At 36.6% G+C, this 12082-nt stretch overlaps 2 pseudogenes; both read right to left on the reverse strand.

Annotated features, from left to right (window-relative positions):
• On the reverse strand, positions 1-3816 carry LOC125469410 (annotated as a pseudogene).
• Positions 3817-4514: 698 nt separating this feature from the next.
• On the reverse strand, positions 4515-9173 carry LOC125469423 (annotated as a pseudogene).
• Positions 9174-12082: the final 2909 nt, after the last annotated feature.

Here is a 12082-nt window from a genome sequence, read left to right on the forward strand (position 1 = left end):
TTCCTTACAAGGAAAGCCTCCAACTAAACGATACAAGGAAACATGACGATGAAACTGATCAAATGGAAATCCCCAAAGATTTCTTGAACTTTTCAACCTCCAAATATACTGTGGAATACGGGAGGAATTCTTGGAAATATTCTTTGCTTAGATCGTTTATGGCGATAGCGAGTTTCGGGATCTCCAAGGTCTCTTCATGTGTCAGAGTTCGGACAAACCTTGCCGGGTTTCCAGCCCAAAGTTTCACCAGTCGGAATTCTCCTTCCCGGGGGAACCACAGATCCAGCTTCAAGGATAGCGTGGGTCTCCACCAAGGAACCTTCCATTAGGATCGAATGTTGCCCGATGATGCATTCTGGCTCAATTGTGCAGGACCGCAACAGACTGTATGCGCCATAGTCACAAACCTCTCAATGGATGTCTCTGCTGGAAGTCCTGAGAAAGTGAAAGTGGTTGCGTATTATAAATTCAGAAAATCCCAGTAGATCAAATAGCAATAGATCCCTTACATTCCATGACAGACGTGATATGCACGTCGAGAAAACACATCAACACAAATAACAATGATTTACAAGAGTCATAGTCACCTTCCAGGATGCACAAACAACCGATGTATTTTAAAATGAAAGCATATGCTCTTTAAACAGAGCCAATGAAAAAGATAGACCAGATCATTATATTCATTAGAAGTTGACGTAAATTAAGGTTGGTCTCTGGATAGGACCAGGAACAATGTAGAGATCAGTGGAAACTCGGCCTAAAACGAACCAAGAAACACGATGCTCTATGGTTATATGCTAAATGTTAGAACATAAGGAAATTCCAAATTCTTGAATGAAGTGAATTTACACCCCAATTATAAACCTAAAGGTCAAAAAGTTTCAAGCAAGAGATGTTGCGAGATATAAGTTCAGGAATGACAGATTCCCAGAAACACTCAGCTGTTTTAAAACATTAAATACAAATGGCAAAATAATCGATATTACCACTTCTTACATATCACATTCTACTGATCTTATCCATCACTAATTATCGGAACCTGCTGTTCCTCACAAAGAAGAGAATTTCTATATTGTATAATACTTGACACCCATGCCTAGCATATTTCTCTAGCCATGAATTCAGGAAATGGAGAATGAACTAAGGATAGTCTAATAGATGTTGCACGGACACTCCGAAACCCCAAAGTGTCGGAGTGTTGGATACCCTGACACCGACATGCCTCGGACACACCCCGGACACAGTTTGGACACGGTCCAGACACTTTTTGTAAATGTAAGACATTTTGGGCAATTCTGTAACTACTGAAATTTCTAAAACCTAAAAGTTTGCCAAACTCCTCTTCAGTCATCTCTCTCCAATTAGAGGCCGGAATCTTTACTAATGACGACAATTAAGTTCAAGAAGAAATAGAAAGAGAGACTTGAAGATCATTGAGACTTGAATCTTGTGTTGTTTAAATTATTATGTATGGTGAATGAATTTGATGAACATGGGTACTTTGTTATATTATAAATTATAATATATGTAATATTATTATAAATTTATTATATTTTAATCGATGTGTCCTAGTTGTGTCCCTGTCCTTATTTAAAGTGTCGGCATGTCACGTATCGCGTATTGCCGTATCTGTGTCCCTGTCCATAGCAAATATATAGGCCCCATATTTGAATAGAAACTCCAAATGGCGCGGCAATTGCACACTACCTCTAGAAGAAAAAACTACACCCTGCGCACTTTTGTTTTTAAAAAAATACCCCTTCTATTTCTTTATGCCCATACTACTCAGATAATAGCCACATACTATTGCACAAGACGGTCCATTTCTTCCGGGTCGACAAAAGCACAATGGTTCTCAAAGAACAACAAAACCAAGGAGGAAACGACTTTGATTCCCTTAACAATTTGTGCCATACGTTCAAAACATAGTGATAAAGAATCAGATGGTATCCCAATGTCTACCATGTGCAATAATCCAAGTACAAATTTGCATCGCAAGATACTCCTTCCAAATCATGGCAGAAGGATTAAAACTACGAAATGATACCTCATCAATAACTACCTCAACAATGCTTTGCATGAAACTAGGCTCAGTTCAGTGCAAATGGAGGCTCAAATGAGTTAGGGGTGAGGATTGGAGATCAGGAAGTACCAAAGAGTGACCGCTTTCGCTACCTAGGATCGTCTTGCAAAAGAACAGAGAGTTGGATGGAGACCTCAACCATAGAATGCAGCTGGATGGTTGAAGTGGAAGAGTGCATCCGGCATGCTGTGTGACCGTCGTATGCCATTGAAGCTTAAGGGAAAATTTTATAGGACGGCAATAAGGCCGATAATGCTTTATTGGCATGGAATGTTGGGCGGTGAAGCATCTAACACGTACATAAAATAGGTGTAGCGGAGATGAGAATGCTTCGTTGGATTGTGGGCACACGATAAAGGATAAGATTAGGAATGAGGATATCCAAAGTAAAGTAGGAGTAGCTGAATTGAAGGAAAGATAAGAGAAAATCGGTTACGGTGGTTTGGACATGTGAAACGAAGGTCAACTGATGCTCTGGTGAGAAGATGCGATTACGAGACAGAAGTTTAGGGCCGAAGGGGTAGAGGAAGACCTAGGAAGGACTTTGGAAGAGACCCTAAGAAAAGACTTAAGAGTACTTGGATCTAACCGAAGACGTGACACAGAACCGAGCGCAATGGCGTTTTAGGATTCATATAGCCGACCCCACTTAGTGGGAAAAGACTTTGTTGTTGTTGTTGTTGGTAAAAGAAGAACACACGTAACTGCCAAATCATTCAAATTCTAACAAAAACAAACATCCAACCACTCAAATAGAGAGAGCAGACACATTGGTAGATAAGAAAAAATCCGCACAAAGGAGACTTCAATCCATTTATCCTTCCAAACTAATTCTTTCCAAATCCCCAGACTCGAAGATTGGGAAGGAGGAAATAATGAGTAACAACCTGGTGAAATTTCTTCAAAAGGACATCAACTCGAGCTTCCAACACTATATTACTACCTCACTATTGACACGAGTGCAATGACAATATGGAAACAGGAAACTTTTATTCTTTCAGAAAGATAGTCACCATCACCACTTCACTAAAGGAGTAATATTTTTATGTTGAAATGCCTACCCTACCGGACCCGAAAAACTAACAGCTTGTGAGTTACATTACACTCTAGTGAAAGACCCAAATGCACTACAAATTCCATTATCTACTTACAAGTTCAATTTTTCCTTCAATTCTCAGCTATTAACCTACCACAGCTTACCAAATACACAGCAGCTATACTCAGTGTAGCAATTCAGCTATTAACACACTTCAATTCGAATAATTAAAACCAATTGTAGGATTAACAACAAATTAAGAAACAAATGAAATATTTAAAGAAAAAGCTAGAAAGTTGGGGAACCTACCTGTTGGGGAAGACCAAGCGGCGTGGAGGACGCAGCGTTCCGAACATTGGAGCAGAATCCGACGGTGATCTTATTGAGATCGCCGCGGAGGACCGACCCGGGCCAAACGGATGCTCCCGTCGCAGACCGTGACCTGACCCGCCAAGACAACGTTGGGTGCCACGTAAGCGTCGACGGCGATCTTCGGGAGCCACTGCCGAGTGGAATTATCCTTCTCTGACCTCTGTAGTCCCATTTGATCCGATCCGGCGAGGGTTGTTATGGCCGCGGCTTTGCTGCTTCGGCGTGCGAAGGTGCGGTGGAAGGCGGATGGATGGGCTGAGCTGGAGAAGGAGGTTAGGGCTTTTCTGGAGACGCGAGCTATGGCTGCCATTGGGGGGTGGGGGTGAGAGAGGTGGTTTGGAGTGGGAGCTGGAAATCGAGGAGAGAATGGGTGGGGGAGTCGGTAGTGGTTGGTTTAGATGTGGGGCTGCAGATTGTGATGTGTGTATAATGGGCTCAAGCCCGGAAAATTTTATGCCCAAAAGCCCAACTATCATGGTCCAATCTAATTGGAATGAGAATCCTCTTGGATTCAACGATGAGCAATTTTCAGTCACGTGACGTAGTATTACCAGTTCATGTATTAATGTATGAATGAATGAAAAATGTTAATGTGTCATGGATATATAGTATAATGTTAATAAATAGATATGTGTATTATAACATGAATTGATAATATCACGTGACGATGTAACAGTCACACTGAAAAACTTCGCATGAGTCATAACTTAAACGCTAATGTTAAAATTGATCTATTACTTCAAAAATCAAATCGTGCTCATTTGTCTTTGGGAGGGGCAATCCGAATTTGAATCTTTTAACATTTGGAAGAAAAATGTGTTAAATTAAGAGTTAGTTGATAAAAAAAAAGTGTGGTGGTTTTTAATCTTAGCCGTTACCTACAGAATTTGGTTTGCTAGTTTACCTAGTTAATTCGTGCTTCTCTGATGTTCTTGTTCCTGAAATAAGAAGACAAAAATACGTACGTACGCCAAAACAAATACAAAAAATATTATTTTATCATTGTATGGCCAGAAACATATATGCATAACAACAATCCAAATCATCATATACATAAATTTATTTCCACAAACTCCACATAGCTCATACACAAGAAATTAGAAACTCAAGCTAGCTAGGTGCAAATATAATCTTAAGTATACATACACAACAGCAAAAGCTGAAGCTGCTGCAAGCAGGTAGCCTTTTTCAAATCAGTTGGGCACTGGATGGTGCTGCTCAAAGATCATGTTGAAGAACCCTGAATTTCAAATTAGTTCACTGCCACACAGTAAGAGTATAATTGATCAACAGCAAGCTAATTAGTGATAAACATTATTAACATAATAATATTTTAACATATATATATATATGTGTGTACATATTATATTTTGGGTTAATCCAGTTTACTACCCTGAAGTTTCTGGTTTCAACATTTGTACATGAAGTTTTTTCATCCCAGAGTGGTACCCTAAAGTCATAATTTTGGAGACACTTTCATGCATCCGTTAAGGTTGTTGTTAAATCTGCCATTTAAATGGTGACGTGGCGGCTCGCCACGTGAATAACTAACTGGACGCCAAATGTCAATATGGGCCACGTGAATATAAAAAAATTAGGCTAATCTTTATCCCGCTCCTCACCCACCCCACCTTCCCCTTCCCTAATACCCACTCGCCACCATTCCCTTTTCCCCGTCACTTTCCCCAAAACCCCCAAAACAACCCTTCCTCCCTTCTCTCTCCATTCCAAAATTCCACCATAACCCGTTTTTTTTGTCGAACCACCATAAACCATTTCATTGTAACAATCATTCTTCTAAACAAAACTTCCAACCATAACCCATTTCACCAAATCACCAAATGAGTAGAAAAGAGACAAGAAAAATCTTAGAGGAACTTAAAACCTCAGGAACAGATCTGGACTTATACATTGGATCAAATAGGTGAGATGCACAACACCAAAAGGAAATCTCTACAGAAAAAATCACAATCTTGAACCCAGATGAGCACGTGGAAGACTAGGGATCAAACAGCCACTCGATTCCGTCGATCCTCGGCTGACATAATGAATCACACTTCTCTGGCAACGGGGTCAGCCTGTGCATGCACCAAGCTCTCATCCAGATCAGAAACTCCGTCATCTAGAGAAAGAAGGGAGGGAGGGTGTTTTTGGGGGTTTTGGGGAAGGGGAAGGTGAAAAGGGATGGTGGCGGGTGGGTATTAGGGAAGGGAAGGTGGGGTTGGGTGAGGGCAGGATAGAGATTTAACCCCTTTTTTTATTTTTTATTTATTTTTAATATTCACGTGGCTCTATATTGACACGTGACATCCAGTTTATTGTCCATGTAGGCGCCATGTCACCATTTTAACAACTTATTTAATATAAACTTTAACAGATGTATGAAAGTATCCTAAAATTATGACTTTAGATACCACTCTGAGATGAAAAAAAACTTTATGTATCAAATATTGAAAACCAAAAAACTTCAAAGTAGTAAACCGAAATTAATCCTTATATTTTTGTACCTTGGAAATGCACTAATGCGTGCATTTGCTCCCACAGAAGTTGTCGAGCAGGTGGCATCAGCAAAATTAAGCTCGTGCAACTTAATCTCAATTCAAAAGACAAATCAGCACATGTTAATCAAACGAAAGTGTCCAATTAATTAACTAAGCATTTCTATGATTCACCGCAATTTGCAATTAATTAACATAGGAAATTAGGGCAATATTACTCACTCTTTTTAGCAGACGCGTGTTTTCTTCTTGCGATGCTTTAGCTGCAGCATATTATACAACTAAATTATAGAAACTTTGATATAAACCCAATTCACAAGCATGTCAAACCCTAATATAAACCCTACGAACTACTATTTCCGTACGTCCAAAGTAACAATTCATTTGAATTAATCGAAACAACTTAAGCAGGAAACTACGAGAGGGTTGTTTACCTTTCTTTTCAGCAAGCTAAATTCTCCGAAATGATCCGTCTCTGTTAATTAATTAGATTAATCACAGATCAATTAAACCCTAGTTGTTATCAGTAACATATAAATTAAACCAGAAATATAATAATATCATATATACCATTTTAGAGCGGATGCGTTCAACCCCAGTTTTTAACTGTCTTTCCAGCTGCTTTAGCTCTGCACGCCAAGCGTTGATAGCTCTTCCCCAGCCAAGTTCTTCATATATATTCATAATACCATGTTAATTAATTTATAATTTGTTGAAATTTGAAATAAAACAACCACATTATATATATACACACACACGTCGCACAGGAAAAAAGTTGTAGTGCTGCAAACCTACCTCAGCCTCATTCCAACTTCCTATTGATTTTCTTAACTCTTCATTTCATTCCTCCAATACTGTCAAAAATATACAGCAGATCAAAGTAATTAGTTTAACATTGCAGAGACAAGAAATTGTGAAATATTCCACATTGATCATATCTCTGAAAAAGAAGAGTTTAAATATCAATCTCATTCCAACCAATACTGAAACCTTTTGTTATAAAATGTGAGTGATAATAACAAGTTGGGAGACAATATCGAATATCGATGTTATTGGAAGTGACATAAATTGAACTCTGATATAAAAGCTGTTTTTTCATGCTTTTGTAGGAGTGATTAATTACTAGCTAATTAGATATGAACTTTTATTTATTTGTTTGAGGGTGATGTCATCCGTACACTCATTTTTACCTCCCACGCACCTCCTCAATTTCTAACCATCAGATTTAATGAATTGAAAAAAATCAAAAACATAAATTAACAAAGAGTATTTAAGAGGTAAAAGGAATGTATGGATAGCACCACCCTTTGTTTAATTAGCTTGGAGAAAAGATAAGAGTCATCTTATTTGAAAAGAATTAGGATGGACATATAGGAGCCCATTTGATCCATCAAAAGAGAAAAACTTAAGGGCATGTTTAGTACTCTACTTGAATTCCCCTTTAGACTCAAAAATATTTTAAGTTTTACACCTTAAATACTCGTTTGGTAAGACTACTTAAAAAAAAAGTGAACTCAAACTAACTTAAAAATTAACCTACTTCTAAACAACACAAAAGAGAGTTTTTAAAGATTTTAAACTCCAAACCCACTATTTTCTCTCTCCTCTCCTATCTTCCAATCTTTTCTGCTAGCCTCTATCTTTATCCTGTTTTTTCTCTCCCCTCCGAACATCTCTCCTATTTCTCTCTCATCTCTATGCTCTTCTCTCCCTGTCCTTCGACCTTCTCTTTGGATCTATATGTCTATCCAATTGAATCTAGTAGTAATTCCTGGATCCATAGGGAGTTGTTGTAGAGTTTTTTTGTTCCTTTTCTTTTTAATTATTAAAATTTTATAAACAATTTGAATCTTATGCCAAACCAATTTTTGGATCTTAAATAAAACTTTTCTTAAAAGCATTGTTCTAAAAATCCCCACCTAGCACCGCCTAGGCGCTAGGCAGCTGACCAGTGCCTCAATTAATCCCTGGGCGTTTAAAAATTAAGAAATGATGCCTAGGATCTCTTAGCCGCCGAAGCACTCACTTAGGTCACAACTCTCCCTTAGACAAAAATAGATAACTTTTTTGTATTATATATTTTTAATAAATTGTTAGCGAATTGTTGAATATGTGGATGAACACTCATTATATATTTTGGTTCCCCATGTTTTCAATATTTTCTAATACTTTCATATATGTCATTCTATTTTTTTTAATTTGCATCTCATTACAATTATGCATTTTTTAAGTATAAACATGCACTTATTTATACAATAAATATAAGTTTACTTAAATTCGCCTAGTCTGCCTAGGCCCTGTCTAGCTACCTAGGCACTAGGCCCAAGTCTTGCTACCTAGGCACTAGGCCCAAGTCTTGCTACCTAGGCACTAGGCCCAAGTCTTCTGCCTGACTAGCGGCTAACGTCTATTAGAACCTTGCTTAAAAGATGTTCTTAAGAAATGTTTTGAAAATTATGAATTTTGTTTTAATACGACACCAAATATGCCCAATGGATATGGACTATATTTCTGTATATATTATAATCATTTTATTATTTACTATTACTCCATAGTTCACACTCTTGTTAGTGTCACTGTCACCCATGTTATAATACATAAGCGTATTTATTTCTTAATTGTTAATACTTTAGGTCATGAAATATCAATTTTGACGTTCAATTATTTTATATCACGTAAATTAATAACATTATGTTTAGATATAAGCATTGGACCGAAAAAAAAATTCCACCGAAAAGAGCAATACATAAATATATTGTAATATACCTCCATTGTTCTGGCCCTTCCGAAGCTTGAGTTGTTGGATTCAGGCAACCCTACTTCCCTTTTATACATGGAAATGGTCCTAGTTATGCTGCATCACACGTTACCATAACCAATTATTATTGGGAAAGATCATCATCAAACCTAGCTAGCTAGTTTAATTACTTGTTAATTAAACGTACTCGTGGCTTGCAAATTGGTAGGACTTGCCAGATGGAGAGAAGATGATGAGGCCAACTTCAGCATCGCAGAGGACAGAGAGCTCAAAAGCCTTCTTCAGAAGTCCATTTCTGCGTTTTGAGAAGGTGACCTGTCTGCTTGTTGGGTTCTCGATTCTCTTCAGCTCCACTTTCCCCCTGCCCATATTTACTAATACCTTATTATATTTGTCCACTGTAACTTACTCACCGTTCCATACTACATATATAGAAGAATATCGATGTTAATCTGTAGTTAATTAGGAGATTGATTCGTGATTAGCTCATGAAGGTGCTGGTTAATAATATTTGGACTTTTGACAAGACGTCACTACCAAATTCCCCTTTTGCAATCATCCCACTCGAATTTCATTATTATTGTCTTGTAGGAACTGTTATTAGCATTCCAACAACTTTATTCTACACTTCTTAATTACAAGTGTATTTTTCTTTCTAATTATAGAAAATTTGAAGTGCAAAATGAGAGATTTGAAGTACCAGTAACAATTTCCTAAAAAATTTGAATCTCTTCCGACTTTATGTCAATAGATATTAGATGACCACATGATGTGTTACTAACATCACCTATTTTGATTACATATCTACCGTATCGTGTAAGCTAACTAGCTAATATTGTGATTTAAGAGTGCAACCTCTCTAAATAAAGATGTGATCAACAATACAGTAAGTAATTAAACGCGTAATAAAAATTGGGTGCATTGTTATTCATCACCCTTAAGTGATGTTAATGATCAGTACCCTAAACTTATCTAACGATAATAAATAAAACGATGGACAAAATATTCGGTAACAATTTCTTCACTAACACACACACACACACACATAATATATATATATATAAATTGCATGTTGAGATTTTACTAATCACTAATTGACACGTGAAACATAGTACTTGTGATCAACAATACAGTAAGTAATTAAACGCGTAATACAATTTTTAGGTGCATTGTTATTCATCACCCTTAAGTGATGTTAATGATCAGTTTTCTAAACTTATCTAAAGATAATAAATAAAATGATGGACAAAAATATTCGGTAACAATTTCTTCACTAACACACACACATATATATATATATATATATATATTGCATGTTGAGATTTTACTAATCACTAATTGACACGTGAAACATAGTACTTACAAATATTAAAAAGGGGGATGAGACATACATGGGTTGTAAAATCAAAAGTTTGTGAAACCCATCAATACCTTTTGAATAAAATGAGAGGTAAAAAACTTTTGTTGGGTTTACAGGAAAATGTGGGTGACAAAGCGTCAAATTATGGATTATTATTAGGGGAGATTTATGGACATGTTCAGACAAGATTGGAGTTGTGCCTCAATGGTGGTCCACACCACTATGATGGTGATGGACTTAAACCCAGTAGCGAAAGTGGAGGAGAGAAAAGAGGTGGACTTAAAACCTAGGAGTGCAAAGAGATCGACTTATTATTATCATTGGGTGGAAGACTCAAGAGAGAAAAGAGGGAATCTTAGAGTCTTCAAAATTTAATCTAATATTATTATTTAAAGATGGGAGAGTTGAAAAGTATTATAAACATTTAAGAACGAGGGAGTTTCGAATCGGGGTGCATAAGTGAAAATTTATCATTTTATCTACTAGAATATTAGAACACATACAATTCAATAATTAATTAAGAATAATGTTATGGAAATCAAATTCTACCTTATTTACAAACTAAGTAATGTGTCATCAATATGAAATAAGCATTTTAATCAATACTTAAGTAATAACTCAATCATCAACAATCACATCATTCGGTTTACAAAATTTAGTTTAAAAATTTGGCCTACCTAATATTACCCTTTAGTTACATACCTAGTTGAGTGTTTGAGACGTAACAAGTTTTGTCTAAAAAATAGATATCTCTTCTCTTGGTACGTGTCCATGTTTAATATGTTTTAAAGCACTTTATGCAAAACTTTTATTTTAAATGTAAAAGAACACTATCAACAAGGCCTCTTAAACGAAGTTAGACTCCAACTCGCAACTCACAGACTTAAAGTGAAATCCAAACCATAAAATTCTCAAGTGACCAATAGCTCATTTACAATCACTTTGTGTATTTTAATTGCTCATCTAGTCATAACATGTGATTTAAGAGAGAAATGCCGACATGTCTCTCATATTTTCCTTTCCATGTCTCTTCCCTCAGCTGACCAATAATCAAATCAAAAGCTTTACTATTTTTGTATCGTTCTTTCTAACAATTAATCGAACGTGGTTTAACGCCTTTCGTGTTACCCTACAAGTTTAACCATTTGGCTAAATTAGATTAATTATTCCCATGGTAACAGGGTAAGCTAAAGACAGCTTCATGGTAAAAAAATTCGGATTTAAACTCTGGTAGTGAAGTTTATTAGGATTCAAGCACAAATTAATATTTCTATAAGTCTCGTTCACATTCCCACCCCAACCACCCCATCTTTTTTCCAGATTGCTTACCTGCTTCTCTGCATCCCCCCTCCCTCTCTTTTTCTCTCTCTAGACATTCGACCTGCCTCCTCCTCCCTCTCTCTCTCTCTCTAGCTTTTCAGCTTCCCTTCGTTGTTCGTATCATTGTTAATGAGCAAATCCCCAGAAACAAACCTTTGAGATATGCCTGCTACTCTATTCATCTTTCTTGGTTTTAGTTCTTGCAAAATTAACAAACAAGCAGTTCAATTAAAGTTCCACGTAAGAAAGAATAACTAAGATTTTCAGTGATACTTGGATTGGCTAGTGCTGAAATAAAAAAATCCAGTCGATCTAATGGACAAAAGAGTTTTGAATGAAATCGAAATTGAAGCATGGAGCAAAGAATTCATAGCCTTGGATGAATGAGATTTTTTTTTTTTTCCTTTTTGGTTATGAAGACGGAATGGGTTAACGGATAAATAACGGAAATGTTAAATTGAGCATGAATTCTAACAGACTTCACCACGAAGGTTTAAATTCAAATTTTTTACCACAAGAACTATCTTCTGATTACCTATCACTATAAGGACCATTAATCCAATTCATCCCGAGCATTTTTATTGCTTGGGGTAAGCTCAAGTTGAAATAGATATTGACACATTTTAATAAAAAGTCTGCTAACCATGTTTGGAGT

Source organism: the organism of the source record quoted next, unplaced genomic scaffold (assembly GCF_019419815.1).
Source record: "Pyrus x bretschneideri cultivar Hongxiangsu unplaced genomic scaffold, Pyrus_bretschneideri_v1 Contig42, whole genome shotgun sequence".
NCBI lineage: Eukaryota > Viridiplantae > Streptophyta > Magnoliopsida > Rosales > Rosaceae > Pyrus > Pyrus x bretschneideri.